Source organism: Puntigrus tetrazona, unplaced genomic scaffold (genome assembly GCF_018831695.1).
Source record: "Puntigrus tetrazona isolate hp1 unplaced genomic scaffold, ASM1883169v1 S000001062, whole genome shotgun sequence".
Taxonomy (NCBI): Eukaryota; Metazoa; Chordata; class Actinopteri; order Cypriniformes; family Cyprinidae; genus Puntigrus; species Puntigrus tetrazona.
In genome coordinates, this window is record NW_025048651.1 from 100,966 (window position 1) to 128,846 (window position 27,881).

At 50.7% G+C, this 27,881-nt stretch overlaps 50 non-coding genes across 50 annotated transcripts; 9 read left to right on the forward strand and 41 right to left on the reverse strand.

Annotated features, from left to right (window-relative positions):
- Nucleotides 1–300: 300 nt before the first annotated feature.
- On the reverse strand, nt 301–372 carry trnaq-uug. The gene has a single exon. It is a non-coding gene; the product is annotated as a tRNA-Gln (tRNA).
- A 322-nt stretch (nt 373–694) lies between these two features.
- trnas-gcu lies at nt 695–776 on the reverse strand. Its single transcript has one exon. It is a non-coding gene; the product is annotated as a tRNA-Ser (tRNA).
- A 127-nt stretch (nt 777–903) lies between these two features.
- Nucleotides 904–1,011, reverse strand: LOC122340613. Its single transcript, XR_006250312.1, has one exon. It is a non-coding gene; the product is annotated as a U6 spliceosomal RNA (small nuclear RNA).
- Nucleotides 1,012–1,614: 603 nt separating this feature from the next.
- On the forward strand, nt 1,615–1,755 carry LOC122340697. The gene has a single exon (XR_006250390.1). It is a non-coding gene; the product is annotated as a U4 spliceosomal RNA (small nuclear RNA).
- A 360-nt stretch (nt 1,756–2,115) lies between these two features.
- trnas-gcu lies at nt 2,116–2,197 on the reverse strand. The gene has a single exon. It is a non-coding gene; the product is annotated as a tRNA-Ser (tRNA).
- A 546-nt stretch (nt 2,198–2,743) lies between these two features.
- Nucleotides 2,744–2,815, reverse strand: trnaq-uug. Its single transcript has one exon. It is a non-coding gene; the product is annotated as a tRNA-Gln (tRNA).
- Nucleotides 2,816–3,134: 319 nt separating this feature from the next.
- On the reverse strand, nt 3,135–3,216 carry trnas-gcu. Its single transcript has one exon. It is a non-coding gene; the product is annotated as a tRNA-Ser (tRNA).
- A 128-nt stretch (nt 3,217–3,344) lies between these two features.
- LOC122340598 lies at nt 3,345–3,451 on the reverse strand. Its single transcript, XR_006250298.1, has one exon. It is a non-coding gene; the product is annotated as a U6 spliceosomal RNA (small nuclear RNA).
- Nucleotides 3,452–4,056: 605 nt separating this feature from the next.
- LOC122340669 lies at nt 4,057–4,197 on the forward strand. The gene has a single exon (XR_006250363.1). It is a non-coding gene; the product is annotated as a U4 spliceosomal RNA (small nuclear RNA).
- Nucleotides 4,198–9,428: 5,231 nt separating this feature from the next.
- On the reverse strand, nt 9,429–9,500 carry trnap-agg. Its single transcript has one exon. It is a non-coding gene; the product is annotated as a tRNA-Pro (tRNA).
- Nucleotides 9,501–9,837: 337 nt separating this feature from the next.
- Nucleotides 9,838–9,909, reverse strand: trnaq-uug. The gene has a single exon. It is a non-coding gene; the product is annotated as a tRNA-Gln (tRNA).
- A 320-nt stretch (nt 9,910–10,229) lies between these two features.
- Nucleotides 10,230–10,311, reverse strand: trnas-gcu. The gene has a single exon. It is a non-coding gene; the product is annotated as a tRNA-Ser (tRNA).
- Nucleotides 10,312–10,437: 126 nt separating this feature from the next.
- LOC122340600 lies at nt 10,438–10,544 on the reverse strand. The gene has a single exon (XR_006250299.1). It is a non-coding gene; the product is annotated as a U6 spliceosomal RNA (small nuclear RNA).
- Nucleotides 10,545–11,146: 602 nt separating this feature from the next.
- Nucleotides 11,147–11,287, forward strand: LOC122340605. Its single transcript, XR_006250304.1, has one exon. It is a non-coding gene; the product is annotated as a U4 spliceosomal RNA (small nuclear RNA).
- Nucleotides 11,288–11,648: 361 nt separating this feature from the next.
- Nucleotides 11,649–11,730, reverse strand: trnas-gcu. The gene has a single exon. It is a non-coding gene; the product is annotated as a tRNA-Ser (tRNA).
- A 141-nt stretch (nt 11,731–11,871) lies between these two features.
- On the reverse strand, nt 11,872–11,942 carry trnap-agg. Its single transcript has one exon. It is a non-coding gene; the product is annotated as a tRNA-Pro (tRNA).
- Nucleotides 11,943–12,279: 337 nt separating this feature from the next.
- Nucleotides 12,280–12,351, reverse strand: trnaq-uug. Its single transcript has one exon. It is a non-coding gene; the product is annotated as a tRNA-Gln (tRNA).
- Nucleotides 12,352–12,672: 321 nt separating this feature from the next.
- trnas-gcu lies at nt 12,673–12,754 on the reverse strand. Its single transcript has one exon. It is a non-coding gene; the product is annotated as a tRNA-Ser (tRNA).
- A 128-nt stretch (nt 12,755–12,882) lies between these two features.
- LOC122340601 lies at nt 12,883–12,989 on the reverse strand. Its single transcript, XR_006250300.1, has one exon. It is a non-coding gene; the product is annotated as a U6 spliceosomal RNA (small nuclear RNA).
- A 605-nt stretch (nt 12,990–13,594) lies between these two features.
- Nucleotides 13,595–13,733, forward strand: LOC122340689. The gene has a single exon (XR_006250382.1). It is a non-coding gene; the product is annotated as a U4 spliceosomal RNA (small nuclear RNA).
- A 361-nt stretch (nt 13,734–14,094) lies between these two features.
- Nucleotides 14,095–14,176, reverse strand: trnas-gcu. The gene has a single exon. It is a non-coding gene; the product is annotated as a tRNA-Ser (tRNA).
- Nucleotides 14,177–14,317: 141 nt separating this feature from the next.
- trnap-agg lies at nt 14,318–14,389 on the reverse strand. Its single transcript has one exon. It is a non-coding gene; the product is annotated as a tRNA-Pro (tRNA).
- Nucleotides 14,390–14,726: 337 nt separating this feature from the next.
- Nucleotides 14,727–14,798, reverse strand: trnaq-uug. Its single transcript has one exon. It is a non-coding gene; the product is annotated as a tRNA-Gln (tRNA).
- A 321-nt stretch (nt 14,799–15,119) lies between these two features.
- trnas-gcu lies at nt 15,120–15,201 on the reverse strand. Its single transcript has one exon. It is a non-coding gene; the product is annotated as a tRNA-Ser (tRNA).
- Nucleotides 15,202–15,330: 129 nt separating this feature from the next.
- LOC122340602 lies at nt 15,331–15,437 on the reverse strand. Its single transcript, XR_006250301.1, has one exon. It is a non-coding gene; the product is annotated as a U6 spliceosomal RNA (small nuclear RNA).
- A 603-nt stretch (nt 15,438–16,040) lies between these two features.
- On the forward strand, nt 16,041–16,181 carry LOC122340570. The gene has a single exon (XR_006250270.1). It is a non-coding gene; the product is annotated as a U4 spliceosomal RNA (small nuclear RNA).
- Nucleotides 16,182–16,542: 361 nt separating this feature from the next.
- Nucleotides 16,543–16,624, reverse strand: trnas-gcu. The gene has a single exon. It is a non-coding gene; the product is annotated as a tRNA-Ser (tRNA).
- Nucleotides 16,625–16,765: 141 nt separating this feature from the next.
- Nucleotides 16,766–16,837, reverse strand: trnap-agg. Its single transcript has one exon. It is a non-coding gene; the product is annotated as a tRNA-Pro (tRNA).
- Nucleotides 16,838–17,174: 337 nt separating this feature from the next.
- trnaq-uug lies at nt 17,175–17,246 on the reverse strand. Its single transcript has one exon. It is a non-coding gene; the product is annotated as a tRNA-Gln (tRNA).
- Nucleotides 17,247–17,773: 527 nt separating this feature from the next.
- LOC122340603 lies at nt 17,774–17,880 on the reverse strand. Its single transcript, XR_006250302.1, has one exon. It is a non-coding gene; the product is annotated as a U6 spliceosomal RNA (small nuclear RNA).
- A 605-nt stretch (nt 17,881–18,485) lies between these two features.
- LOC122340690 lies at nt 18,486–18,625 on the forward strand. Its single transcript, XR_006250383.1, has one exon. It is a non-coding gene; the product is annotated as a U4 spliceosomal RNA (small nuclear RNA).
- Nucleotides 18,626–18,985: 360 nt separating this feature from the next.
- Nucleotides 18,986–19,067, reverse strand: trnas-gcu. The gene has a single exon. It is a non-coding gene; the product is annotated as a tRNA-Ser (tRNA).
- Nucleotides 19,068–19,208: 141 nt separating this feature from the next.
- trnap-agg lies at nt 19,209–19,280 on the reverse strand. Its single transcript has one exon. It is a non-coding gene; the product is annotated as a tRNA-Pro (tRNA).
- A 727-nt stretch (nt 19,281–20,007) lies between these two features.
- Nucleotides 20,008–20,089, reverse strand: trnas-gcu. The gene has a single exon. It is a non-coding gene; the product is annotated as a tRNA-Ser (tRNA).
- A 126-nt stretch (nt 20,090–20,215) lies between these two features.
- On the reverse strand, nt 20,216–20,320 carry LOC122340635. Its single transcript, XR_006250333.1, has one exon. It is a non-coding gene; the product is annotated as a U6 spliceosomal RNA (small nuclear RNA).
- A 608-nt stretch (nt 20,321–20,928) lies between these two features.
- Nucleotides 20,929–21,066, forward strand: LOC122340565. The gene has a single exon (XR_006250266.1). It is a non-coding gene; the product is annotated as a U4 spliceosomal RNA (small nuclear RNA).
- A 359-nt stretch (nt 21,067–21,425) lies between these two features.
- trnas-gcu lies at nt 21,426–21,507 on the reverse strand. The gene has a single exon. It is a non-coding gene; the product is annotated as a tRNA-Ser (tRNA).
- Nucleotides 21,508–21,648: 141 nt separating this feature from the next.
- Nucleotides 21,649–21,719, reverse strand: trnap-agg. Its single transcript has one exon. It is a non-coding gene; the product is annotated as a tRNA-Pro (tRNA).
- A 335-nt stretch (nt 21,720–22,054) lies between these two features.
- trnaq-uug lies at nt 22,055–22,126 on the reverse strand. The gene has a single exon. It is a non-coding gene; the product is annotated as a tRNA-Gln (tRNA).
- Nucleotides 22,127–22,443: 317 nt separating this feature from the next.
- On the reverse strand, nt 22,444–22,525 carry trnas-gcu. The gene has a single exon. It is a non-coding gene; the product is annotated as a tRNA-Ser (tRNA).
- Nucleotides 22,526–22,652: 127 nt separating this feature from the next.
- Nucleotides 22,653–22,763, reverse strand: LOC122340616. The gene has a single exon (XR_006250314.1). It is a non-coding gene; the product is annotated as a U6 spliceosomal RNA (small nuclear RNA).
- Nucleotides 22,764–23,364: 601 nt separating this feature from the next.
- LOC122340566 lies at nt 23,365–23,502 on the forward strand. Its single transcript, XR_006250267.1, has one exon. It is a non-coding gene; the product is annotated as a U4 spliceosomal RNA (small nuclear RNA).
- A 369-nt stretch (nt 23,503–23,871) lies between these two features.
- Nucleotides 23,872–23,953, reverse strand: trnas-gcu. The gene has a single exon. It is a non-coding gene; the product is annotated as a tRNA-Ser (tRNA).
- A 140-nt stretch (nt 23,954–24,093) lies between these two features.
- trnap-agg lies at nt 24,094–24,164 on the reverse strand. Its single transcript has one exon. It is a non-coding gene; the product is annotated as a tRNA-Pro (tRNA).
- Nucleotides 24,165–24,499: 335 nt separating this feature from the next.
- On the reverse strand, nt 24,500–24,571 carry trnaq-uug. Its single transcript has one exon. It is a non-coding gene; the product is annotated as a tRNA-Gln (tRNA).
- A 528-nt stretch (nt 24,572–25,099) lies between these two features.
- LOC122340629 lies at nt 25,100–25,207 on the reverse strand. Its single transcript, XR_006250327.1, has one exon. It is a non-coding gene; the product is annotated as a U6 spliceosomal RNA (small nuclear RNA).
- Nucleotides 25,208–25,891: 684 nt separating this feature from the next.
- On the reverse strand, nt 25,892–25,964 carry trnaq-uug. The gene has a single exon. It is a non-coding gene; the product is annotated as a tRNA-Gln (tRNA).
- A 534-nt stretch (nt 25,965–26,498) lies between these two features.
- LOC122340604 lies at nt 26,499–26,605 on the reverse strand. The gene has a single exon (XR_006250303.1). It is a non-coding gene; the product is annotated as a U6 spliceosomal RNA (small nuclear RNA).
- Nucleotides 26,606–27,211: 606 nt separating this feature from the next.
- Nucleotides 27,212–27,352, forward strand: LOC122340581. The gene has a single exon (XR_006250281.1). It is a non-coding gene; the product is annotated as a U4 spliceosomal RNA (small nuclear RNA).
- A 358-nt stretch (nt 27,353–27,710) lies between these two features.
- On the reverse strand, nt 27,711–27,792 carry trnas-gcu. The gene has a single exon. It is a non-coding gene; the product is annotated as a tRNA-Ser (tRNA).
- Between the last annotated feature and the right edge of the window lie 89 nt (nt 27,793–27,881).

Sequence of the window (27,881 nt, forward strand, 5' to 3'; positions counted from 1 at the left end):
CTGCAGGAACCCCTTTGGCACCTCCTAGCAGAGAGAAAGGAAAAGAACATCTACAGCAACTACAAAATAAGGGAATTTTTGTCATGAAAGTAGTTAAACACAAGAAATGAAAGACAAATAAGGAACTCGAACTAACATGGAAATAATTGAAGCCCTCGACACAGTGTCAAAGGCAAACAAATGACAGGCGGTCTCTGAATGGATTGAAAACTGGGGCTGGGCCTAACATGTAGATGGATTTTAGGGAGGATGCTGCTTAAATGGTCAGATGGCCCTCAGAGCTTGAGCTCTTGGTCACTGAGGTTCCACCGAGATTTGAACTCGGATCGCTGGATTCAAAGTCCAGAATGCTGACCGTTACACCATGGAACCCGGCGATTCTCTGCGGAGAGGGAGAGTGACGGGATGGAAAGTGCCACAGTCAAATCGGAAGCATCAGTAGGGTGTCTGCACTTTTTTTAGTAAGGTAGAAAAGGCTGAAACCTGCAAGCTTCAGAACTGTGCCCAAACGATACACCTGGGGTGCAGTACAGTACAACGGCAGCGTCCGCTGAGGTAAGGGGCTGGACACATCTGTCCATGGCACCGGAGTACTATTGCAAAAGGGGGCGTGGCCTCTGCCTTTCTCAGAACAAGAGGTGGGCGGAAAGCAGAGCTGCTGAGCTCTGGGTTGGCTACCTGGAAAGACATCAAGCGAAGAGGATGGGATTCGAACCCACGCGTGCAGAGCACAATGGATTAGCAGCCCATCGCCTTAACCACTCTGTCACCTCGTCGATGACCAGTCTGCAAATCCGGACTTGGCCGTTTTTTGCCAGATCTCCTTTCAACGCCCGAATGTACATTCAACCTATTTTCACGACGCTAGGGCAGAAAGAGTGGAGGAGCACGAGCATCGTGACTGAAAAGATGGAGCGCTTCACGGATTTTGCGTGTCATCCTTTCGCAGGGGCCATGCTAATCTTCTCTGTATCGATCCAATTTTAGTATATGTGCTGCCGTGGCGAGCACAAGACTGCTGCTCGGCTCCAGGTATGTGTACCCTTCGGGTCCCTGCGAGCTCTCGCCAAGGTGGTAGGGTCCATCGAGCCGTCTCGACACCTCGTATACCGTGCTGTACTGGGGTGCAGTACAGTACACGGCAGCGTCCGCTGAGGCAAGGGGCTGGACACACCTGTCCATGGCACCGGAGACCTATTGCAAAAGGGGGCGTGGCCTCTGCCTTTCTCAAAACAAGGGGTGGCAGGAAAGGAGAAAAACAAAACCAGTCAGACCGGGTGACAGCTGCGGGCAGTTAAATACATGTAAGAACTGCAGCTGGGTTGTGGTGAAATATCTCTAGGGCAAAGGAGATGGGGAGCGATTTTTAAAGCAAGCGCTCCCACGCTGAGACGGGCAGACCGGGATCCAGCGTAACGTGTTGTAAATGGTAGGGTGGATGCGGGAGGTAACCCTGCGACTGAGCTGCGATGAATACTGGGTCCTCTGGGTTAGCAGACACTCTTTGCAGCCCCCTAGGCCAGAAGGCTGACTGCGCGGCGGTTTGAAGCTTGTTACCACCCTGTCGGTCCACGTCCACTTAGGTGGGCTGAAGAGGTCGCGCACCTCGTGGGCATTCTTTCGCAGAGGCAATATTGTAGCCTATGAGGCTCATCCGAGGCGCGATCATTGCTGGTTGAAAACTTTACCCAATACCTCGCCGGGATGACTTGAAATACAGTCAGCCTTGGCAATTTTTGCCAGCCTCTCCGGAGGCTTTGCGTTTGGTTGAAAAGGATAAGCTCTTCTTCTTTCTCTTCTCTTTTTTTCAATCACGTGCAGGTTTTTGTCCTTTGTGCAGCCGAGGAACTGCATTGAGCGTGTCGGACAAGGAAGATGAGCGAAAGGTGTAAAGCGATGGTGTTTGCCAGATTGGATTCTAAAAAGAATTGGACAAGAATTGACCGGTGAGGATGGTCTTCCAAACCCACGCGTGTAGAGCAAAACGGCTAAGCAGTCCAATCCGGACACGCCCCTTATCATCAGCTCGTTAGTAGGGCACGCAAAGAAGTGAATGGCCTGTGTCAGAAAACAAAGCTGCAGAGCTCTGGGTTGGCCACCTGGAAAGACACCAAGCGGCGAGGATGGGATTCGAACCCACGCGTGCAGAGCACAATGGATTAGCAGTCCATCGCCTTAACCACTCGGCCACCTCGTCGATGGCCAGTTTGTAGCGACTCTTTGGAAGAAGACCTGAAAGGAGGAGTCAAAATGGAAAGAACAGACATTGACAGAAAACAAGGGCCTAGCAGTGTCAAAGAGAACCGAACAGAAGGCTGCTTCTGAAGAAGCTGCTGGCGGGCTCGTCGGGATTTGAACCCGGGACCTCTCGCACCTAAGCGAGAATCATACCCCTAGACCAACGAGCCTACTGGGCACTGAGCTGCCCTGACCAGGGGTCTTCTGCAGGAACCCCTTTGGCACCTCCCTAGCAGAGAGAAAGGAAAAGAACATCTACAGCAACTACAAAATAAGGGAATTTTTGTCATGAAAGTAGTTAAACACAAGAAATGAAAGACAAATAAGGAACTCGAACTAACATGGAAATAATTGAAGCCCTCGACACAGTGTCAAAGGCAAACAAATGACAGGCGGTCTCTGAATGGATTGAAAACTGGGGCTGGGCCTAACATGTAGATGGATTTTAGGGAGGATGCTGCTTAAATGGTCAGATGGCCCTCAGAGCTTGAGCTCTTGGTCACTGAGGTTCCACCGAGATTTGAACTCGGATCGCTGGATTCAAAGTCCAGAATGCTGACCGTTACACCATGGACCCCGGCGATTCTGCGGAGAGGGAGAGTGACGGGATGGAAAGTGCCACAGTCAAATCGGAAGCATCAGTAGGGTGTCTGCACTTTTTTAGTAAGGTAGAAAAGGCTGAAACCTGCAAGCTTCAGAACTGTGCCCAAACGATACACCTGGGGTGCAGTACAGTACAACGGCAGCGTCCGCTGAGGTAAGGGGCTGGACACATCTGTCCATGGCACCGGAGTACTATTGCAAAAGGGGGCGTGGCCTCTGCCTTTCTCAGAACAAGAGGTGGGCGGAAAGCAGAGCTGCTGAGCTCTGGGTTGGCTACCTGGAAAGACATCAAGCGAAGAGGATGGGATTCGAACCCACGCGTGCAGAGCACAATGGATTAGCAGCCCATCGCCTTAACCACTCTGTCACCTCGTCGATGACCAGTCTGCAAATCCGGACTTGGCCGTTTTTTGCCAGATCTCCTTTCAACGGCCCGAATGTACATTCAACCTATTTTCACGACGCTAGGGCAGAAAGAGTGGAGGAGCACGAGCATCGTGACTGAAAAGATGGAGCGCTTCACGGATTTGCGTGTCATCCTTTCGCAGGGGCCATGCTAATCTTCTCTGTATCGATCCAATTTTAGTATATGTGCTGCCGTGGCGAGCACAAGACTGCTGCTCGGCTCCAGGTATGTGTACCCTTCGGGTCCCTGCGAGCTCTCGCCAAGGTGGTAGGGTCCATCGAGCCGTCTCGACACCTCGTATACCGTGCTGTACTGGGGTGCAGTACAGTACACGGCAGCGTCCGCTGAGGCAAGGGGCTGGACACACCTGTCCATGGCACCGGAGACCTATTGCAAAAGGGGGCGTGGCCTCTGCCTTTCTCAAAACAAGGGGTGGCAGGAAAGGAGAGAAAAACAAAACCAGTCAGACCGGGTGACAGCTGCGGGCAGTTAAATACATGTAAGAACTGCAGCTGGGTTGTGGTGAAATATTTTTAGGGCAAAGGAGATGGGGAACGATTTTTAAAGCAAGCGCTCCCACGCTGAGACGGGCAGACCGGGATCCAGCGTAACGTGTTGTAAATGGTAGGGTGGATGCGGGAGGTAACCCTGCGACTGAGCTGCGATGAATACTGGGTCCTCTGGGTTAGCAGACACTCTTTGCAGCCCCCTAGGCCAGAAGGCTGACTGCACGGCGGTTTGAAGCTTGTTACCACCCTGTCGGTCCACGTCCACTTAGGTGGGCTGAAGAGGTCGCGCACCTCGTGGGCATTCTTTCGCAGAGGCAATATTGTAGCCTAAGAGGCTCATCCGAGGCGCGATCATTGCTGGTTGAAAACTTTACCCAATACATCGCCGGGATGACTTGAAATACAGTCAGCCTTGGCAATTTTTGCCAGCCTCTCCGGAGGCTTTGCGTTTGGTTGAAAAGGATAAGCTCTTCTTCTTTCTCTTCTCTTTTTTTCAATCACGTGCAGGTTTTTGTCCTTTGTGCAGCCGAGGAACTGCATTGAGCGTGTCGGACAAGGAAGATGAGCGAAAGGTGTAAAGCGATGGTGTTTGCCAGATTGGATTCTAAAAAGAATTGGACAAGAATTGACCGGTGAGGATGGTCTTCCAAACCCACGCGTGTAGAGCAAAACGGCTAAGCAGTCCAATCCGGACACGCCCCTTATCATCAGCTCGTTAGTAGGGCACGCAAAGAAGTGAATGGCCTGTGTCAGAAAACAAAGCTGCAGAGCTCTGGGTTGGCCACCTGGAAAGACACCAAGCGACGAGGATGGGATTCGAACCCACGCGTGCAGAGCACAATGGATTAGCAGTCCATCGCCTTAATTCAATTCAATTCAATTCAAGTTTATTTGTATAGCGCTTTTTACAATGGCTATTGTTCCAAAGCAGCTTCACAAAAGCAAATTATTACAAGACAAAAGCAAATCGTTCCACAGACATAAGCAAGTCACCACACAACAGGATGCGTTACAAAACTGCTGGATGAATTACAATGTAGAAAGTCCAAGATAGATTTAGTCCAGACAGAAGGTTGAGTTTTCCTCGACGTCATCGCAGGAAGGTCATCTCCTCACTGGGTCCACTGGAGAGGCTCGGTAACTAGATGCCTCGGGATGTACATCCCGAGGTGGAGACAAAAGGATACTTAGAGTAGCGGCCATTCATACTATTGGGAATCACGATGTACTGTAGCATAGGTTTCTGTTAATCTTTACGAGTATGCTTTGCTAAAAAGATATGTCTTTAGCCTAGACTTAAACTGAGAGAGTGTGTCTGATCCCCGAACATTAGCAGGAAGGTTATTCCAAAGTTTAGGTGCCAAATGTGAAAACGCTCGACCACCTTTAGTAGACTTTGCTATACGAGGAACTACCAGGAGCCCTGAGTTTTGAGATCTTAGAGAGCGTGACGGGTTGTAGCGAGACAGAAGGCTGGTCAGATAAATGGGGCTAAACCATTTTAGAGCCTTGTAGGTCAGTAACAGTACTTTGTAATCAATCCGGAAATGAACAGGCAGCCAGTGCAGGGAGGATAAAACTGGGGTTATGTGATCATATTTCCTTGTCCTGGTAAGAACTCGAGCGGCTGCGTTCTGCACTAACTGAAGCTTGTTTATTGAAGATGCTGGACAACCAGCGAGCAGGGCATTACAGTAATCCAGTCTAGATGTCATGAATGCATGAACTAGCTTTTCTGCATCTGAGAGAGAGCATGTGTCTGAGTTTAGCAATATTTCTAAGATGAAAGTAGGCAGATTTTGTAACATGAGTTATATGGTGTTCGAAGGACAGGTTGCTGTCCAATATCACACCCAAGTCTTTAACTGTCGGAGTAACGTTTATATCACATCCATCTAATTGTAGTTTGAGCTCAGAAATTTGCTGCAAACATGAATTTGGTCCGATAAGGAGCACCTCTGTTTTATTAGAGTTTAATAGAAGAAAATTTCTAGTCATCCAGTCTTTTATGTCTTTAACACACTCTGTTAATTTAGACATTTCTGATAACTTATCAGGCTTAGATGAAATGTATAGCTGTGTGTCATCTGCATAACAGTGAAATTAACCCTGTGCTTCCTAATAATGTTCCCCAGGGGCAGCATGTATATAGAGAACAGTAAGGGCCTAGAACTGATCCTTGAGGCACACCACACTTTACGGGCATTGTAGTAGAGCGGTCTCCGTTTATATCTACAAATTGATAACGGTCTGATAGGTATGATTTAAACCACTTTAAAGCATGTCCCTGTACACCAGCGGTGTTTAAACGCTCCAGGAGAATATTATGATCTATAGTGTCAAATGCAGCAGTGAGATCCAATAAAACGAGTAGCGAGACGCAGCCTCGGTCGGAGGATAAGAGCAGGTCATTAGTGATTTTAACTAATGCGGTTTCTGTGCTATGGTGCGGTCTAAAACCTGACTGAAACTCCTCATAGACATCATTCATCTGTAAGAAGGAGCATAGCTGCGCTGACACAACTTTTTCTAATATTTTTGATATAAATGGGAGATTTGATATCGGTCTGTAATTAGATAGTTCATTAGGATCAAGTTGTGGTTTTTTGATCATAGGCTTAATAATTGCTAATTTGAATGGGTTGGGTACGTGACCTAACGATAGGGAGGAGTTAATAATATTTAGAAGAGGTTCACCAGCTGCTGGTAATATATCTTTCAGAAATTTAGTTGGAATAGGATCTAATACACATGTGGCAGATTTAGACTTAGTGATTAGTTTATTGAACTCTTCCTGTCCTATGGTTGCAAAACACTGTAACTGAATTTGCTGGGTACTGAGTGAGGCTGGACTAAAGGACAAAGTTAAGGGTTGATTTTCTGTTATTTTAAGTCTGATATTATCTATTTTATTAGTGAAGAATTGTATGAAGTCATTGCTACTTAACTGAGAGGGTGTGCAGCGTTCTGTTGCTGACCGATCATTTGTTAATCTAGCCACTGTGCTAAACAAAAATCTCGGATTGTTTTGGTTGCTTTCAATGAGTTTACGGAGGTGCTCGGCTCTGGCTGCTTTTAGTGACTGTCTATAAGTGCACATAATGTCCTTGTAGGCAATTCTAAAAACCTCTAGCTTAGTCTTTCTCCACTTACGTTCTAGTGAACGAGTAGCTGTTTTAGAGAGTGTGTATGACTATTGTACCATGGTACACTTTTATTCTCTCTAATCTGTTTTAACTTGATGGGAGCGACAGTATCTAATGTGCGAGTGAAGATACTGCACATACTGCTGGTCATTTGCTCAAGATCATCTGCTTTCTCAGGTTTATGGAGCAGGTCGGATAGATCTGGTAGGTTATTTGTGAATTTATCTACAGTGGTTGGGATAATGGTTCTACCCAGTTGGTAACGAGGTGCGGCTCGGTTAATCTCACTTACAGAAAGTTTATAGGATATGAGGAAATGATCAGTGATATCGTCACTTAGAGGTAAGATATCTAGGTCTAAAACATCGATGCCATGCGAAATAATTAAATCTAATGTATGCTTACAGCAGTGAGTTGGGCCGATTACATTTTGCTTTAGCCCAAAGATGTTAATAAATTTGTGAAAGTAGCTCCTACTGTATTATTTGGGTCGTCAACATGAATGTTGAAATCACCGATAATAAGTGCTCTGTCTTTATTAATTATTAAGTCTGAAATAAAATCAGCAAATTCCTTAAGAAAACCTACATAAGGTCCTGGTGGTCTATACACAGAGATAAGAGAAAGAGATAACAGAGATTTCTTTGTAGCATCCATAAGCGTAACATTAAGATCAAGCAGTTCAAAAGAGTTATAGCTAATTCCAGTTCTCTGAGTAACATTTAGCTCCTGACGATATATAGCTCCAACACCTCCACCTCGACCTGACCGGCGGGGCTCGTGCTTATATAAGTACCCTGATGGAGTCGACTCATTTAAACTGATGTAATCGTTAAGTTTCAGCCATGTTTCAGTCAGGCAGAGCGCGTCAAAACTTTTGTCTGTAATTAGTTCATGTACTATGAGAGATTTCGGCGCCAGTGATCGGATGTTTAGGAGACCAAACTTTAAATATTGTTTCTGTTTACCGGTTTTAACTGTTGTTTTGATCGTGACTAGGTTATTTCTAAGGCCTGTGCGGGATTTCCTGATATATCTGATTTTTCGCGGGACAGACACAGTTTCTATGTGGGTAATCTTACTCTCGGGTCTAACATTTACATTACATGTCATATTGTCAAAGCTGCTGTTGTGTGATTCGTTACTTACTAGTCAAATGGAGTGTAGCGCGGTGGAGATGTTGTCCGAGAGACGCTTTGCTCCGGCACGGTTGGGATGCAGACCATCCGCACGGAAGAACCTAGGACGCTTCCAGAAAGAATCCCAATTATCAACAAAGAGCAGCTTCTGTTCTTTACAATATGAAGACAGCCATTCATTGAAACCAAAAAGTCTACTGAACCTTTCTATTCCATGACGGAGCGTGGGAAGCGGTCCGGACATGATGATCTGCGTCTCGGGCGCGGTGCTGCGGATTCCCTCCACCAGGCTCCTCACGTCCCTCTTCAGAACCTCAGACTGCCGCTGCCGGATGTCGTTCACCCCCGCGTGCACGACCACAGCGCCGGTGAGCTCGGTCACGATCTCCGGCACCTGTGCAGAGACATCCTTAACACGAGCGCCTGGAAAACAGTGTGTTCGAACCTTATACTTAACCGCGGTGGCGCGGACGTGTCGGACGATGGAGTCACCGATGATGACAGCCTCAGGATCCTTCTCGCAGAGGGTGGCGAAGCGGTTCTGCGTCGAGATCTCGAAGGCAGGCGGAGGGGAGGCTCTGGCTCGGGCTCGGGCTCGCGGTCGTCGCGGCTGCAACCAGGAGGGATCCCGGTGCCCGGGCATCGGGGTGAACGACACCCGAGCGGCCCGGGACCTGGTTGCAGTGAGCCTGGACAGAGAAGCACACGGAGTCGAGGTGATGGGGGAGGTGTTAGTGTCGCGCCGCGGACTAACCTTGGAAGCACGGGCCTCAGAGCGGGAAGTTTCAAGCAAAGCTATCCGCTTCCTGAGCTGGGCCTGCTTCAGCTGGAGAACGCCGATCTGCTTCTCCATAGCCTCCAGCTCCGACACCAGCAAGTGCAGCTCGAGTGAGTCCTCCCCTGCACTCAAAGGTAGACACGCAGTCGACATTATTAAAGACGACAGAGGTTAGGTTGTGGATTTAGTAAACCCTGTGTTGTGATGTGCGCTGTGTTGTGATAGCCGCGCTAGTGGTGCTAACGGGCTACAAGCTAGAAGCAGGTGATCTTGAAAATGGAAAAAAACTGTCAAATATACAACTTTTGGAAGCGATTCGATGTAAGAGATAAAGCAAGTATGTTTACTCTTGGTCAGAGAAAGAATAAATCGGTTATAGTGTTTATGTATCACGAAAAAAACCGAAGATTAGTAGTCAAAACTACGGAGCTCAAACACAAGACCACGCGCCTTAACCACTCGGCCACCTCGTCGATGGCCAGTTTGTAGCGACTCTTTGGAAGAAGACCTGAAAGGAGGAGTCAAAATGGAAAGAACAGACATTGACAGAAAACAAGGGCCTAGCAGTGTCAAAGAGAACCGAAGGCTGCTTCTGAAGAAGCTGCTGGCGGGCTCGTCCAGGATTTGAACCCGGGACCTCCCGCACCCTAAGCGAGAATCATACCCCTAGACCAACGAGCCTACTGGGCACTGAGCTGCCCTGACCAGGGGGTCTTCTGCAGGAACCCCCTTTGGCACCTCCCTAGCAGAGAGAAAGGAAAAGAACATCTACAGCAACTACAAAATAAGGGAATTTTTGCCATGAAAGTAGTTAAACACAAGAAATGAAAGACAAATAAGGAACTCGAACTAACATGGAAATAATTGAAGCCCTCGACACAGTGTCAAAGGCAAACAAATGACAGGCGGTCTCTGAATGGATTGAAAACTGGGGCTGGGCCTAACATGTAGATGGATTTTAAGGAGGATGCTGCTTAAATGGTCAGATGGCCCTCAGAGCTTGAGCTCTTGGTCACTGAGGTTCCACCGAGATTTGAACTCGGATCGCTGGATTCAAAGTCCAGAATGCTGACCGTTACACCATGGAACCCCGGCGATTCTGCGGAGAGGAGAGTGACGGGATGGAAAGTGCCACAGTCAAATCGGAAGCATCAGTAGGGTGTCTGCACTTTTTTTAGTAAGGTAGAAAAGGCTGAAACCTGCAAGCTTCAGAACTGTGCCCAAACGATACACCTGGGGTGCAGTACAGTACAACGGCAGCGTCCGCTGAGGTAAGGGGCTGGACACATCTGTCCATGGCACCGGAGTACTATTGCAAAAGGGGGCGTGGCCTCTGCCTTTCTCAGAACAAGAGGTGGGCGGAAAGCAGAGCTGCTGAGCTCTGGGTTGGCTACCTGGAAAGACATCAAGCGAAGAGGATGGGATTCGAACCCACGCGTGCAGAGCACAATGGATTAGCAGCCCATCGCCTTAACCACTCTGTCACCTCGTCCATGACCAGTCTGCAAATCCGGACTTGGCGTTTTTGCCAGATCTCCTTTCAACGGCCCGAATGTACATTCAACCTATTTTCACGACGCTAGGGCAGAAAGAGTGGAGGAGCACGAGCATCGTGACTGAAAAGATGGAGCGCTTCACGGATTTGCGTGTCATCCTTTCGCAGGGGCCATGCTAATCTTCTCTGTATCGATCCAATTTTAGTATATGTGCTGCCGTGGCGAGCACAAGACTGCTGCTCGGCTCCAGGTATGTGTACCCTTCGGGTCCCTGCGAGCTCGCCAAGGTGGTAGGGTCCATCGAGCCGTCTCGACACCTCGTATACCGTGCTGTACTGGGGTGCAGTACAGTACACGGCAGCGTCCGCTGAGGCAAGGGGCTGGACACACCTGTCCATGGCACCGAGACCTATTGCAAAAGGGGGCGTGGCCTCTGCCTTTCTCAAAACAAGGGGTGGCAGGAAAGGAGAGAAAAACAAAACCAATCAGACCGGGTGACAGCTGCGGGCAGTTAAATACATGTAAGAACTGCAGCTGGGTTGTGGTGAAATATCTCTAGGGCAAAGGAGATGGGGAACGATTTTTAAAGCAAGCGCTCCCACGCTGAGACGGGCAGACTGGGATCCAGCGTAACGTGTTGTAAATGGTAGGGTGGATGCGGGAGGTAACCCTGCGACTGAGCTGCGATGAATACTGGGTCCTCTGGGTTAGCAGACACTCTTTGCAGCCCCCTAGGCCAGAAGGCTGACTGCGTGGCGGTTTGAAGCTTGTTACCACCCTGTCGGTCCACGTGCACTTAGGTGGGCTGAAGAGGTCGCGCACCTCGTGGGCATTCTTTCGCAGAGGCAATATTGTAGCCGATGAGGCTCATCCGAGGCGCGATCATTGCTGGTTGAAAACTTTACCCAATACCTCGCCGGGATGACTTGAAATACAGTCAGCCTTGGCAATTTTTGCCAACCTCTCCGGAGGCTTTGCGTTTGGTTGAAAAGGATGAGCTCTTCTTCTTTCTCTTCTCTTTTTTTCAATCACGTGCAGGTTTTTGTCCTTTGTGCAGCCGAGGAACTGCATTGAGCGTGTCGGACAAGGAAGATGAGCGAAAGGTGTAAAGCGATGGTGTTTGCCAGATTGGATTCTAAAAAGAATTGGACAAGAATTGACCGGTGAGGATGGTCTTCCAAACCCACGCGTGTAGAGCAAAACGGCTAAGCAGTCCAATCCGGACACGCCCCTTATCATCAGCTCGTTAGTAGGGCACGCAAAGAAGTGAATGGCCTGTGTCAGAAAACAAAGCTGCAGAGCTCTGGGTTGGCCACCTGGAAAGACACCAAGCGGACGAGGATGGGATTCGAACCCACGCGTGCAGAGCACAATGGATTAGCAGTCCATCGCCTTAACCACTCGGCCACCTCGTCGATGGCCAGTTTGTAACGACTCTTTGGAAGAAGACCTGAAAGGAGGAGTCAAAATGGAAAGAACAGACATTGACAGAAAACAAGGGCCTAGCAGTGTCAAAGAGAACCGAACAGAAGGCTGCTTCTGAAGAAGCTGCTGGCGGGCTCGTCCGGGATTTGAACCGGGACCTCTCGCACCCTAAGCGAGAATCATACCCCTAGACCAACGAGCCTACTGGGCACTGAACTGCCCTGACCAGGGGGTCTTCTGCAGGAACCCCCTTTGGCACCTCCCTAGCAGAGAGAAAGGAAAAGAACATCTACAGCAACTACAAAATAAGGGAATTTTTGTCATGAAAGTAGTTAAACACAAGAAATGAAAGACAAATAAGGAACTCGAACTAACATGGAAATAATTGAAGCCCTCGACACAGTGTCAAAGGCAAACAAATGACAGGCGGTCTCTGAATGGATTGAAAACTGGGGCTGGGCCTAACATGTAGATGGATTTTAGGGAGGATGCTGCTTAAATGGTCAGATGGCCCTCAGAGCTTGAGCTCTTGGTCACTGAGGTTCCACTGAGATTTGAACTCGGATCGCTGGATTCAAAGTCCAGAATGCTGACCGTTACACCATGGAACCCCTGCGATTCTCTGCGGAGAGGAGAGTGACGGGATGGAAAGTGCCACAGTCAAATCGGAAGCATCAGTAGGGTGTCTGCACTTTTTTAGTAAGGTAGAAAAGGCTGAAACCTGCAAGCTTCAGAACTGTGCCCAAACGATACACCTGGGGTGCAGTACAGTACAACGGCAGCGTCCGCTGAGGTAAGGGGCTGGACACATCTGTCCATGGCACCGGAGTACTATTGCAAAAGGGGGCGTGGCCTCTGCCTTTCTCAGAACAAGAGGTGGGCGGAAAGCAGAGCTGCTGAGCTCTGGGTTGGCTACCTGGAAAGACATCAAGCGAAGAGGATGGGATTCGAACCCACGCGTGCAGAGCACAATGGATTAGCAGCCCATCGCCTTAACCACTCGGTCACCTCGTCGATGACCAGTCTGCAAATCCGGACTTGGCCGTTTTTTGCCAGATCTCCTTTCAACGGCCCGAATGTACATTCAACCTATTTTCACGACGCTAGGGCAGAAAGAGTGGAGGAGCACGAGCATCGTGACTGAAAAGATGGAGCGCTTCACGGATTTGCGTGTCATCCTTTCGCAGGGGCCATGCTAATCTTCTCTGTATCGATCCAATTTTAGTATATGTGCTGCCGTGGCGAGCACAAGACTGCTGCTCGGCTCCAGGTATGTGTACCCTTCGGGTCCCTGCGAGCTCTCGCCAAGGTGGTAGGGTCCATCGAGCCGTCTCGACACCTCGTATACCGTGCTGTACTGGGGTGCAGTACAGTACACGGCAGCGTCCGCTGAGGCAAGGGGCTGGACACACCTGTCCATGGCACCGGAGACCTATTGCAAAAGGGGGCGTGGCCTCTGCCTTTTTTAAAACAAGGGGTGGCAGGAAAGGAGAGAAAAACAAAACCAGTCAGACCGGGTGACAGCTGCGGGCAGTTAAATACATGTAAGAACTGCAGCTGGGTTGTGGTGAAATATCTCTAGGGCAAAGGAGATGGGGAGCGATTTTTAAAGCAAGCGCTCCCACGCTGAGACGGGCAGACCGGGATCCAGCGTAACGTGTTGTAAATGGTAGGGTGGATGCGGGAGGTAACCCTGCGACTGAGCTGCGATGAATACTGGGTCCTCTGGGTTAGCAGACACTCTTTGCAGCCCCCTAGGCCAGAAGGCTGACTGCGCGGCAGTTTGAAGCTTGTTACCACCCTGTCGGTCCACGTGCACTTAGGTGGGCTGAAGAGGTTGCGCACCTCGTGGGCATTCTTTCGCAGAGGCAATATTGTAGCCTATGAGGCTCATCCGGCGCGATCATTGCTGGTTGAAAACTTTACCCAATACCTCGCCGGGATGACTTGAAATACAGTCAGCCTTGGCAATTTTTGCCAGCCTCTCCGGAGGCTTTGCGTTTGGTTGAAAAGGATAAGCTCTTCTTCTTTCTCTTCTCTTTTTTTCAATCACGTGCAGGTTTTTGTCCTTTGTGCAGCCGAGGAACTGCATTGAGCGTGTCGGACAAGGAAGATGAGCGAAAGGTGTAAAGCGATGGTGTTTGCCAGATTGGATTCTAAAAAGAATTGGACAAGAATTGACCGGTGAGGATGGTCTTCCAAACCCACGCGTGTAGAGCAAAAGCGGCTAAGCAGTCCAATCCGGACACGCCCCTTATCATCAGCTCGTTAGTAGGGCACGCAAAGAAGTGAATGGCCTGTGTCAGAAAACAAAGCTGCAGAGCTCTGGGTTGGCCACCTGGAAAGACACCAAGCGACGAGGATGGGATTCGAACCCACGCGTGCAGAGCACAATGGATTAGCAGTCCATCGCCTTAACCACTCGGCCACCTCGTCGATGGCCAGTTCGTAGCGACTCTTTGGAAGAAGACCTGAAAGGAGGAGTCAAAATGGAAAGAACAGACATTGACAGAAAACGAGGGCCTAGCAGTGTCAAAGAGAACCGAACAGAAGGCTGCTTCTGAAGAAGCTGCTGGCGGGCTCGTCCGGGATTTGAACCCGGGGCCTCTCGCACCCTAAGCGAGAATCATACCCCTAGACCAACGAGCCTACTGGGCACTGAGCTGCCCTGACCAGGGGGTCTTCTGCAGGAACCCCCTTTGGCACCTCCCTAGCAGAGAGAAAGGAAAAGAACATCTACAGCAACTACAAAATAAGGGAATTTTTGTCATGAAAGTAGTTAAACACAAGAAATGAAAGACAAATAAGGAACTCGAACTAACATGGAAATAATTGAAGCCCTCGACACAGTGTCAAAGGCAAACAAATGACAGGCGGTCTCTGAATGGATTGAAAACTGGGGCTGGGCCTAACATGTAGATGGATTTTAGGGAGGATGCTGCTTAAATGGTCAGATGGCCCTCAGAGCTTGAGCTCTTGGTCACTGAGGTTCCACCGAGATTTGAACTCGGATCGCTGGATTCAAAGTCCAGAATGCTGACCGTTACACCATGGAACCCCGGCGATTCTGCGGAGAGGGAGAGTGACGGGATGGAAAGTGCCACAGTCAAATCGGAAGCATCAGTAGGGTGTCTGCACTTTTTTTAGTAAGGTAGAAAAGGCTGAAACCTGCAAGCTTCAGAACTGTGCCCAAACGATACACCTGGGGTGCAGTACAGTACAACGGCAGCGTCCGCTGAGGTAAGGGGCTGGACACATCTGTCCATGGCACCGGAGTACTATTGCAAAAGGGGGCGTGGCCTCTGCCTTTCTCAGAACAAGAGGTGGGCGGAAAGCAGAGCTGCTGAGCTCTGGGTTGGCTACCTGGAAAGACATCAAGCGAAGAGGATGGGATTCGAACCCACGCGTGCAGAGCACAATGGATTAGCAGCCCATCGCCTTAACCACTCTGTCACCTCGTCGATGACCAGTCTGCAAATCCGGACTTGGCCGTTTTTTGCCAGATCTCCTTTCAACGGCCCGAATGTACATTCAACCTATTTTTCACGACGCTAGGGCAGAAAGAGTGGAGGAGCACGAGCATCGTGACTGAAAAGATGGAGCGCTTCACGGATTTGCGTGTCATCCTTTCGCAGGGGCCATGCTAATCTTCTCTGTATCGATCCAATTTTAGTATATGTGCTGCCGTGGCGAGCACAAGACTGCTGCTCGGCTCCAGGTATGTGTACCCTTCGGGTCCCCGCGAGAGCTCGCCAAGGTGGTAGGGTCCATCGAGCCGTCTCGACACCTCGTATACCGTGCTGTACTGGGGTGCAGTACAGTACTGCAGCAGCGTCCGCTGAGGCAAGGGGCTGGACACACCTGTCCATGGCACCGGAGACCTATTGCAAAAGGGGCGTGGCCTCTGCCTTTCTCAAAACAAGGGGTGGCAGGAAAGGAGAGAAAAACAAAACCAGTCAGACCGGGTGACAGCTGCGGGCAGTTAAATACATGTAAGAACTGCAGCTGGGTTGTGGTGAAATATCTCTAGGGCAAAGGAGATGGGGAAGCGATTTTAAAGCAAGCGCTCCCACGCTGAGGCGGGCAGACCGGGATCCAGCGTAACGTGTTGTAAATGGTAGGGTGGATGCGGGAGGTAACCCTGCGACTGAGCTGCGATGAATACTGGGTCCTCTGGGTTAGCAGACACTCTTTGCAGCCCCCTAGGCCAGAAGGCTGACTGCGGCGGTTTGAAGCTTGTTACCACCCTGTCGGTCCACGTCCACTTAGGTGGGCTGAAGAGGTCGCGCACCTCGTGGGCATTCTTTCGCAGAGGCAATATTGTAGCCTATGAGGCTCATCCGAGGCGCGATCATTGCTGGTTGAAAACTTTACCCAATACCTCGCCGGGATGACTTGAAATACAGTCAGCCTTGGCAATTTTTGCCAGCCTCTCCGGAGGCTTTGCGTTTGGTTGAAAAGGATAAGCTCTTCTTCTTTCTCTTCTCTTTTTTTCAATCACGTGCAGGTTTTTGTCCTTTGTGCAGCCGAGGAACTGCATTGAGCGTGTCGGACAAGGAAGAAGATGAGCGAAAGGTGTAAAGCGATGGTGTTTGCCAGATTGGATTCTAAAAAGAATTGGACAAGAATTGACCGGTGAGGATGGTCTTCCAAACCCACGCGTGTAGAGCAAAGCGGCTAAGCAGTCCAATCGGACACGCCCCTTATCATCAGCTCGTTAGTAGGGCACGCAAAGAAGTGAATGGCCTGTGTCAGAAAACAAAGCTGCAGAGCTCTGGGTTGGCCACCTGGAAAGACACCAGCGGCGAGGATGGGATTCGAACCCACGCGTGCAGAGCACAATGGATTAGCAGTCCATCGCCTTAACCACTCGGCCACCTCGTCGATGGCCAGTTTGTAGCGACTCTTTGGAAGAAGACCTGAAAGGAGGAGTCAAAATGGAAAGAACAGACATTGACAGAAAACGAGGGCCTAGCAGTGTCAAAGAGAACCGAACAGAAGGCTGCTTCTGAAGAAGCTGCTGGCGGGCTCGTCCGGGATTTGAACCCGGGGCCTCTCGCACCCTAAGCGAGAATCATACCCCTAGACCAACGAGCCTACTGGGCACTGAGCTGCCCTGACCAGGGGGTCTTCTGCAGGAACCCCCTTTGGCACCTCCCTAGCAGAGAGAAAGGAAAAGAACATCTACAGCAACTACAAAATAAGGGAATTTTTGTCATGAAAGTAGTTAAACACAAGAAATGAAAGACAAATAAGGAACTCGAACTAACATGGAAATAATTGAAGCCCTCGACACAGTGTCAAAGGCAAACAAATGACAGGCGGTCTCTGAATGGATTGAAAACTGGGGCTGGGCCTAACATGTAGATGGATTTTAGGGAGGATGCTGCTTAAATGGTCAGATGGCCCTCAGAGCTTGAGCTCTTGGTCACTGAGGTTCCACCGAGATTTGAACTCGGATCGCTGGATTCAAAGTCCAGAATGCTGACCGTTACACCATGGAACCCGGCGATTCTGCGGAGAGGAGAGTGACGGGATGGAAAGTGCCACAGTCAAATCGAAGCATCATCAGTAGGGTGTCTGCACTTTTTTTAGTAAGGTAGAAAAGGCTGAAACCTGCAAGCTTCAGAACTGTGCCCAAACGATACACCTGGGGTGCAGTACAGTACAACGGCAGCGTCCGCTGAGGTAAGGGGCTGGACACATCTGTCCATGGCACCGAGTACTATTGCAAAAGGGGCGTGGCCTCTGCCTTTCTCAGAACAAGAGGTGGGCGGAAAGCAGAGCTGCTGAGCTCTGGGTTGGCTACCTGGAAAGACATCAAGCGAAGAGGATGGGATTCGAACCCACGCGTGCAGAGCACAATGGATTAGCAGCCCATCGCCTTAACCACTCTGTCACCTCGTCGATGACCAGTCTGCAAATCCGGACTTGGCGTTTTTGCCAGATCTCCTTTCAACGGCCCGAATGTACATTCAACCTATTTTCACGACGCTAGGGCAGAAAGAGTGGAGGAGCACGAGCATCGTGACTGAAAAGATGGAGCGCTTCACGGATTTGCGTGTCATCCTTTCGCAGGGGCCATGCTAATCTTCTCTGTATCGATCCAATTTTAGTATATGTGCTGCCGTGGCGAGCACAAGACTGCTGCTCGGCTCCAGGTATGTGTACCGCCGGGTCCCCGCGAGCTCTCGCCAAGGTGGTAGGGTCCATCGAGCCGTCTCGACACCTCGTATACCGTGCTGTACTGGGGTGCAGTACAGTACACGGCAGCGTCCGCTGAGGCAAGGGGCTGGACACACCTGTCCATGGCACCGGAGACCTATTGCAAAAGGGGGCGTGGCCTCTGCCTTTCTCAAAACAAGGGGTGGCAGGAAAGGAGAGAAAAACAAAACCAGTCAGACCGGGTGACAGCTGCGGGCAGTTAAATACATGTAAGAACTGCAGCTGGGTTGTGGTGAAATATCTCTAGGGCAAAGGAGATGGGGGAGCGATTTTTAAAGCAAGCGCTCCCACGCTGAGACGGGCAGACCGGGATCCAGCGTAACGTGTTGTAAATGGTAGGGTGGATGCGGGAGGTAACCCTGCGACTGAGCTGCGATGAATACTGGGTCCTCTGGGTTAGCAGACACTCTTTGCAGCCCCCTAGGCCAGAAGGCTGACTGCGGCGGTTTGAAGCTTGTTACCACCCTGTCGGTCCACGTCCACTTAGGTGGGCTGAAGAGGTCGCGCACCTCGTGGGCATTCTTTTTCGCAGAGGCAATATTGTAGCCTATGAGGCTCATCCGAGGCGCGATCATTGCTGGTTGAAAACTTTACCCAATACCTCGCGGGATGACTTGAAATACAGTCAGCCTTGGCAATTTTTGCCAGCCTCTCCGGAGGCTTTGCGTTTGGTTGAAAAGGATAAGCTCTTCTTCTTTCTCTTCTCTTTTTTTCAATCACGTGCAGGTTTTTGTCCTTTGTGCAGCCGAGGAACTGCATTGAGCGTGTCGGACAAGGAAGATGAGCGAAAGGTGTAAAGCGATGGTGTTTGCCAGATTGGATTCTAAAAAGAATTGGACAAGAATTGACCGGTGAGGATGGTCTTCCAAACCCACGCGTGTAGAGCAAAACGGCTAAGCAGTCCAATCCGGACACGCCCCTTATCATCAGCTCGTTAGTAGGGCACGCAAAGAAGTGAATGGCCTGTGTCAGAAAACAAAGCTGCAGAGCTCTGGGTTGGCCACCTGGAAAGACACCAAGCGACGAGGATGGGATTCGAACCCACGCGTGCAGAGCACAATGGATTAGCAGTCCATCGCCTTAACCACTCGGCCACCTCGTCGATGGCCAGTTTGTAGCGACTCTTTGGAAGAAGACCTGAAAGGAGGAGTCAAAATGGAAAGAACAGACATTGACAGAAAACGAGGGCCTAGCAGTGTCAAAGAGAACCGAACAGAAGGCTGCTTCTGAAGAAGCTGCTGGCGGGCTCGTCCGGGATTTGAACCCGGGACCTCTCGCACCCTAAGCGAGAATCATACCCCTAGACCAACGAGCCTACTGGGCACTGAGCTGCCCTGACCAGGGGGTCTTCTGCAGGAACCCCCTTTGGCACCTCCCTAGCAGAGAGAAAGGAAAAGAACATCTACAGCAACTACAAAATAAGGGAATTTTTGTCATGAAAGTAGTTAAACACAAGAAATGAAAGACAAATAAGGAACTCGAACTAACATGGAAATAATTGAAGCCCTCGACACAGTGTCAAAGGCAAACAAATGACAGGCGGTCTCTGAATGGATTGAAAACTGGGGCTGGGCCTAACATGTAGATGGATTTTAGGGAGGATGCTGCTTAAATGGTCAGATGGCCCTCAGAGCTTGAGCTCTTGGTCACTGAGGTTCCACGAGATTTGAACTCGGATCGCTGGATTCAAAGTCCAGAATGCTGACCGTTACACCATGGAACCCCGGCGATTCTGCGGAGGGAGAGTGACGGGATGGAAAGTGCCACAGTCAAATCGGAAGCATCAGTAGGGTGTCTGCACTTTTTTTAGTAAGGTAGAAAAGGCTGAAACCTGCAAGCTTCAGAACTGTGCCCAAACGATACACCTGGGGTGCAGTACAGTACAACGGCAGCGTCCGCTGAGGTAAGGGGCTGGACACATCTGTCCATGGCACCGGAGTACTATTGCAAAAGGGGGCGTGGCCTCTGCCTTTCTCAGAACAAGAGGTGGGCGGAAAGCAGAGCTGCTGAGCTCTGGGTTGGCTACCTGGAAAGACATCAAGCGAAGAGGATGGGATTCGAACCCACGCGTGCAGAGCACAATGGATTAGCAGCCCATCGCCTTAACCACTCGGTCACCTCGTCGATGACCAGTCTGCAAATCCGGACTTGGCGTTTTTGCCAGATCTCCTTTCAACGGCCCGAATGTACATTCAACCTATTTTCACGACGCTAGGGCAGAAAGAGTGGAGGAGCACGAGCATCGTGACTGAAAAGATGGAGCGCTTCGGATTTGCGTGTCATCCTTTCGCAGGGGCCATGCTAATCTTCTCTGTATCGATCCAATTTTAGTATATGTGCTGCCGTGGCGAGCACACAAGACTGCTGCTCGGCTCCAGGTATGTGTACCCGCCGGGTCCCTGCGAGCTCTCGCCAAGGTGGTAGGGTCCATCGAGCCGTCTCGACACCTCGTATACCGTGCTGTACTGGGGTGCAGTACAGTACGGCAGCGTCCGCTGAGGCAAGGGGCTGGACACACCTGTCCATGGCACCGGAGACCTATTGCAAAAGGGGCGTGGCCTCTGCCTTTCTCAAAACAAGGGGTGGCAGGAAAGGAGAGAAAAACAAAACCAGTCAGACCGGGTGACAGCTGCGGGCAGTTAAATACATGTAAGAACTGCAGCTGGGTTGTGGTGAAATATCTCTAGGGCAAAGGAGATGGGGAAGCGATTTTTAAAGCAAGCGCTCCCACGCTGAGGCGGGCAGACCGGGATCCAGCGTAGCGTGTTGTAAATGGTAGGGTGGATGCGGGAGGTAACCCTGCGACTGAGCTGCGATGAATACTGGGTCCTCTGGGTTAGCAGACACTCTTTGCAGCCCCTAGGCCAGAAGGCTGACTGACTGCGCGGCGGTTTGAAGCTTGTTACCACCCTGTCGGTCCACGTGCACTTAGGTGGGCTGAAGAGGTCGCGCACCTCGTGGGCATTCTTTCGCAGAGGCAATATTGTAGCCTATGAGGCTCATCCGGCGCGATCATTGCTGGTTGAAAACTTTACCCAATACCTCGCCGGGATGACTTGAAATACAGTCAGCCTTGGCAATTTTGCCAGCCTCTCCGGAGGCTTTGCGTTTGGTTGAAAAGGATAAGCTCTTCTTCTTTCTCTTCTCTTTTTTTCAATCACGTGCAGGTTTTTGTCCTTTGTGCAGCCGAGGAACTGCATTGAGCGTGTCGGACAAGGAAGATGAGCGAAAGGTGTAAAGCGATGGTGTTTGCCAGATTGGATTCTAAAAAGAATTGGACAAGAATTGACCGGTGAGGATGGTCTTCCAAACCCACGCGTGTAGAGCAAAGCGGCTAAGCAGTCCAATCCGGACACGCCCCTTATCATCAGCTCGTTAGTAGGGCACGCAAAGAAGTGAATGGCCTGTGTCAGAAAACAAAGCTGCAGAGCTCTGGGTTGGCCACCTGAAAGACACCAAGCGGCGAGGATGGGATTCGAACCCACGCGTGCAGAGCACAATGGATTAGCAGTCCATCGCCTTAACCACTCGGCCACCTCGTCGATGGCCAGTTTGTAGCGACTCTTTGGAAGAAGACCTGAAAGGAGGAGTCAAAATGGAAAGAACAGACATTGACAGAAAACAAGGGCCTAGCAGTGTCAAAGAGAACCGAACAGAAGGCTGCTTCTGAAGAAGCTGCTGGCGGGCTCGTCCGGGATTTGAACCGGGACCTCTCGCACCCTAAGCGAGAATCATACCCCTAGACCAACGAGCCTACTGGGCACTGAGCTGCCCTGACCAGGGGGTCTTCTGCAGGAACCCCCTTTGGCACCTCCCTAGCAGAGAAAGGAAAAGAACATCTACAGCAACTACAAAATAAGGGAATTTTTGTCATGAAAGTAGTTAAACACAAGAAATGAAAGACAAATAAGGAACTCGAACTAACATGGAAATAATTGAAGCCCTCGACACAGTGTCAAAGGCAAACAAATGACAGGCGGTCTCTGAATGGATTGAAAACTGGGGCTGGGCCTAACATGTAGATGGATTTTAGGGAGGATGCTGCTTAAATGGTCAGATGGCCCTCAGAGCTTGAGCTCTTGGTCACTGAGGTTCCACCGAGATTTGAACTCGGATCGCTGGATTCAAAGTCCAGAATGCTGACCGTTACACCATGGAACCCCGGCGATTCTGCGGAGAGGGAGAGTGACGGGATGGAAAGTGCCACAGTCAAATCGGAAGCATCAGTAGGGTGTCTGCACTTTTTTAGTAAGGTAGAAAAGGCTGAAACCTGCAAGCTTCAGAACTGTGCCCAAACGATACACCTGGGGTGCAGTACAGTACAACGGCAGCGTCCGCTGAGGTAGGGGGCTGGACACATCTGTCCATGGCACCGAGTACTATTGCAAAGGGGCGTGGCCTCTGCCTTTCTCAGAACAAGAGGTGGGCGGAAAGCAGAGCTGCTGAGCTCTGGGTTGGCTACCTGGAAAGACATCAAGCGAAGAGGATGGGATTCGAACCCACGCGTGCAGAGCACAATGGATTAGCAGCCCATCGCCTTAACCACTCGGTCACCTCGTCGATGACCAGTCTGCAAATCCGGACTTGGCCGTTTTTTGCCAGATCTCCTTTCAACGCCCGAATGTACATTCAACCTATTTTCACGACGCTAGGGCAGAAAGAGTGGAGGAGCACGAGCATCGTGACTGAAAAGATGGAGCGCTTCACGGATTTGCGTGTCATCCTTTCGCAGGGGCCATGCTAATCTTCTCTGTATCGATCCAATTTTAGTATATGTGCTGCGTGGCGTGGCGAGCACAAGACTGCTGCTCGGCTCCAGGTATGTGTACCCTTCGGGTCCCTGCGAGCTCGCCAAGGTGGTAGGGTCCATCGAGCCGTCTCGACACCTCGTATACCGTGCTGTACTGGGGTGCAGTACAGTACACGGCAGCGTCCGCTGAGGCAAGGGGCTGGACACACCTGTCCATGGCACCGGAGACCTATTGCAAAAGGGGGCGTGGCCTCTGCCTTTCTCAAAACAAGGGGTGGCAGGAAAGGAGAGAAAAAACAAAACCAGTCAGACCGGGTGACAGCTGCGGGCAGTTAAATACATGTAAGAACTGCAGCTGGGTTGTGGTGAAATATCTCTAGGGCAAAGGGATGGGGAACGATTTTTAAAGCAAGCGCTCCCACGCTGAGGCAGGCAGACCGGGATCCAGCGTAGCGTGTTGTAAATGGTAGGGTGGATCGGGGAGGTAACCCTGCGACTGAGCTGCGATGAATACTGGGTCCTCTGGGTTAGCAGACACTCTTTGCAGCCCCTAGGCCAGAAGGCTGACTGCGCTGGGCGGTTTGAAGCTTATTACCACCCTGTCGGTCCACGCTCCAGGTGGGCTGAAGAGGTCGCGCACCTCGTGGGCATTCTTTCGCAGAGGCAATATTGTAGCCTATGAGGCTCATCCGGCGCGATCATTGCTGGTTGAAAACTTTACCCAATACCTCGCCGGGATGACTTGAAATACAGTCAGCCTTGGCAATTTTGCCAGCCTCTCCGGAGGCTTTGCGTTTGGTTGAAAAGGATAAGCTCTTCTTCTTTCTCTTCTCAGGTTTTTTTCAATCACGTGCAGGTTTTTGTCCTTTGTGCAGCCGAGGAACTGCATTGAGCGTGTCGGACAAGGAAGATGAGCGAAAGGTGTAAAGCGATGGTGTTTGCCAGATTGGATTCTAAAAAGAATTGGACAAGAATTGACCGGTGAGGATGGTCTTCCAAACCCACGCTGTGTAGAGCAAAGCGGCTAAGCAGTCCAATCCGACACGCCCCTTATCATCAGCTCGTTAGTAGGGCACGCAAAGAAGTGAATGGCCTGTGTCAGAGAAACAAAGCAAAGCTGCAGAGCTCTGGGTTGGCCACCTGGAAAGACACCAAGCGACGAGGATGGGATTCGAACCCACGCGTGCAGAGCACAATGGATTAGCAGTCCATCGCCTTAACCACTCGGCCACCTCGTCGATGGCCAGTTTGTAGCGACTCTTTGGAAGAAGACCTGAAAGGAGGAGTCAAAATGGAAAGAACAGACATTGACAGAAAACAAGGGCCTAGCAGTGTCAAAGAGAACAGAACAGAAGGCTGCTTCTGAAGAAGCTGCTGGGGGCTCGTCCGGGATTTGAACCGGGACCTCTCGCACCCTAAGCGAGAATCATACCCCTAGACCAACGAGCCTACTGGGCACTGAGCTGCCCTGACCAGGGTCTTCTGCAGGAACCCCCTTTGGCACCTCCCTAGCAGAGAGAAAGGAAAAGAACATCTACAGCAACTACAAAATAAGGGAATTTTTGTCATGAAAGTAGTTAAACACAAGAAATGAAAGACAAATAAGGAACTCGAACTAACATGGAAATAATTGAAGCCCTCGACACAGTGTCAAAGGCAAACAAATGACAGGCGGTCTCTGAATGGATTGAAAACTGGGGCTGGGCCTAACATGTAGATGGATTTTAGGGAGGATGCTGCTTAAATGGTCAGATGGCCCTCAGAGCTTGAGCTCTTGGTCACTGAGGTTCCACCGAGATTTGAACTCGGATCGCTGGATTCAAAGTCCAGAATGCTGACCGTTACACCATGGAACCCCGGCGATTCTGCGGAGAGGGAGAGTGACGGGATGGAAAGTGCCACAGTCAAATCGGAAGCATCAGTAGGGTGTCTGCACTTTTTTTAGTAAGGTAGAAAAGGCTGAAACCTGCAAGCTTCAGAACTGTGCCCAAGCGATACACCTGGGGTGCAGTACAGTACAACGGCAGCGTCCGCTGAGGTAAGGGCTGGACACATCTGTCCATGGCACCGGAGTACTATTGCAAAGGGGGCGTGGCCTCTGCCTTTCTCAGAACAAGAGGTGGGCGGAAAGCAGAGCTGCTGAGCTCTGGGTTGGCTACCTGGAAAGACATCAGCGAAGAGGATGGGATTCGAACCCTCGCGTGCAGAGCACAATGGATTAGCAGCCCATCGCCTTAACCACTCGGTCACCTCGTCGATGACCAGTCTGCAAATCCGGACTTGGCCGTTTTTTGCCAGATCTCCTTTCAACGGCCCGAATGTACATTCAACCTATTTTCACGGCGCTAGGGCAGAAAGAGTGGAGGAGCACGAGCATCGTGACTGAAAAGATGGAGCGCTTCACGGATTTGCGTGTCATCCTTTCGCAGGGGCCATGCTAATCTTCTCTGTATCGATCCAATTTTTAGTATATGTGCTGCCGTGGCGAGCACACAAGACTGCTGCTCGGCTCCAGGTATGTGTAATGGCTGGGTCCCTGCGAGCTCTCGCCAAGGTGGTAGGGTCCATCGAGCCGTCTCGACACCTCGTATACCGTGCTGTACTGGGGTGCAGTACAGTACTGCGGCAGCGTCCGCTGAGGCAAGGGCTGGACACACCTGTCCATGGCACTTTGGGAGACCTATTGAAAAAGGGGGCGTGGCCTCTGCCTTTCTCAAAACAAGGGGTGGCTGGAAAGGAGAAGCTGCAAAACCAGTCAGACCGGGTGACAGCTGCGGGCAGTTAAATACATGTAAGAACTGCAGCACCTAAGCGAGTGAAATATCTCCTAGGGCGAGGAGATGGGCACGATTGCAAAAACAAGCGGTCTTCTGCAGGAACCCCTTTGGGACCAGCGTAGCACGAGTTGTAAATGAAAAGAACATCTACAGCGGGAGGTAAAATAAGGGACTGAGCTGCGATGAATACTGGGTCACACAAGAAATGAAAGACAAATAAGGAACTCGAACTAACATGGAAATAATTGAAGCCCTCGACACAGTGTCAAAGGCAAACAAATGACAGGCGGTCTCTGAATGGATTGAAAACTGGGGCTGGGCCTAACATGTAGATGGATTTTAGGGAGGATGCTGCTTAAATGGTCAGATGGCCCTCAGAGCTTGAGCTCTTGGTCACTGAGGGTCCACCGAGATTTGAACTCGGATCGCTGGATTCAAAGTCCAGAATGCTGACCGTTACACCATGGAACCCCCGGCGATTCTGCGGAGAGGGAGAGTGACGGGATGGAAAGTGCCACAGTCAAATCGGAAGCATCAGTAGGGTGTCTGCACTTTTTTTAGTAAGGTAGAAAAGGCTGAAACCTGCAAGCTTCAGAACTGTGCCCAAACGATACACCTGGGGTGCAGTACAGTACAACGGCAGCGTCCGCTGAGGTAAGGGGCTGGACACATCTGTCCATGGCACCGGAGTACTATTGCAAAAGGGGGCGTGGCCTCTGCCTTTCTCAGAACAAGAGGTGGGCGGAAAGCAGAGCTGCTGAGCTCTGGGTTGGCTACCTGGAAAGACATCAAGCGAAGAGGATGGGATTCGAACCCACGCGTGCAGAGCACAATGGATTAGCAGCCCATCATCGCCTTAACCACTCTGTCACCTCGTCGATGACCAGTCTGCAAATCCGGACTTGGCGTTTTTGCCAGATCTCCTTTCAACGGCCCGAATGTACATTCAACCTATTTTCACGACGCTAGGGCAGAAAGAGTGGAGGAGAACACGAGCATCGTGACTGAAAAGATGGAGCGCTTCACGGATTTGCGTGTCATCCTTTCGCAGGGGCCATGCTAATCTTCTCTGTATCGATCCAATTTTAGTATATGTGCTGCCGTGGCGAGCACAAGACTGCTGCTCGGCTCCAGGTATGTGTACCCTTCGGGTCCCTGCGAGCTCTCGCCAAGGTGGTAGGGTCCATCGAGCCGTCTCGACACCTCGTATACCGTGCTGTACTGGGGTGCAGTACAGTACACGGCGGCAGCGTCCGCTGAGGCAAGGGGCTGGACACACCTGTCCATGGCACCGGAGACCTATTGCAAAGGGGGCGTGGCCTCTGCCTTTCTCAAAACAAGGGGTGGCAGGAAAGGAGAAAAACAAAACCAGTCAGACCGGGTGACAGCTGCGGGCAGTTAAATACATGTAAGAACTGCAGCTGGGTTGTGGTGAAATATCTCTAGGGCAAAGGAGATGGGGAACGATTTTTAAAGCAAGCGCTCCCACGCTGAGGCGGGCAGACCGGGATCCAGCGTAACGTGTTGTAAATGGTAGGGTGGATGCGGGAGGTAACCCTGCGACTGAGCTGCGATGAATACTGGGTCCTCTGGGTTAGCAGACACTCTTTGCAGCCCCCTAGGCCAGAAGGCTGACTGCGCGGCGGTTTGAAGCTTGTTACCACCCTGTCGGTCCACGTCCACTTAGGTGGGCTGAAGAGAGTCGCGCACCTCGTGGGCATTCTTTCGCAGAGGCAATATTGTAGCCTATGAGGCTCATCCGAGGCGCGATCATTGCTGGTTGAAAACTTTACCCAATACCTCGCCGGGATGACTTGAAATACAGTCAGCCTTGGCAATTTTTGCCAGCCTCTCCGGAGGCTTTGCGTTTGGTTGAAAAGGATAAGCTCTTCTTCTTTCTCTTCTCTTTTTCAATCACGTGCAGGTTTTTGTCCTTTGTGCAGCCGAGGAACTGCATTGAGCGTGTCGGACAAGGAAGATGAGCGAAAGGTGTAAAGCGATGGTGTTTGCCAGATTGGATTCTAAAAAGAATTGGACAAGAATTGACCGGTGAGGATGGTCTTCCAAACCCACGCGTGTAGAGCAAAACGGCTAAGCAGTCCAATCCGGACACGCCCCTTATCATCAGCTCGTTAGTAGGGCACGCAAAGAAGTGAATGGCCTGTGTCAGAAAACAAAGCTGCAGAGCTCTGGGTTGGCCACCTGGAAAGACACCAAGCGACGAGGATGGGATTCGAACCCACGCGTGCAGAGCACAATGGATTAGCAGTCCATCGCCTTAACCACTCGGCCACCTCGTCGATGGCCAGTTTGTAGCGACTCTTTGGAAGAAGACCTGAAAGGAGGAGTCAAAATGGAAAGAACAGACATTGACAGAAAACAAGGGCCT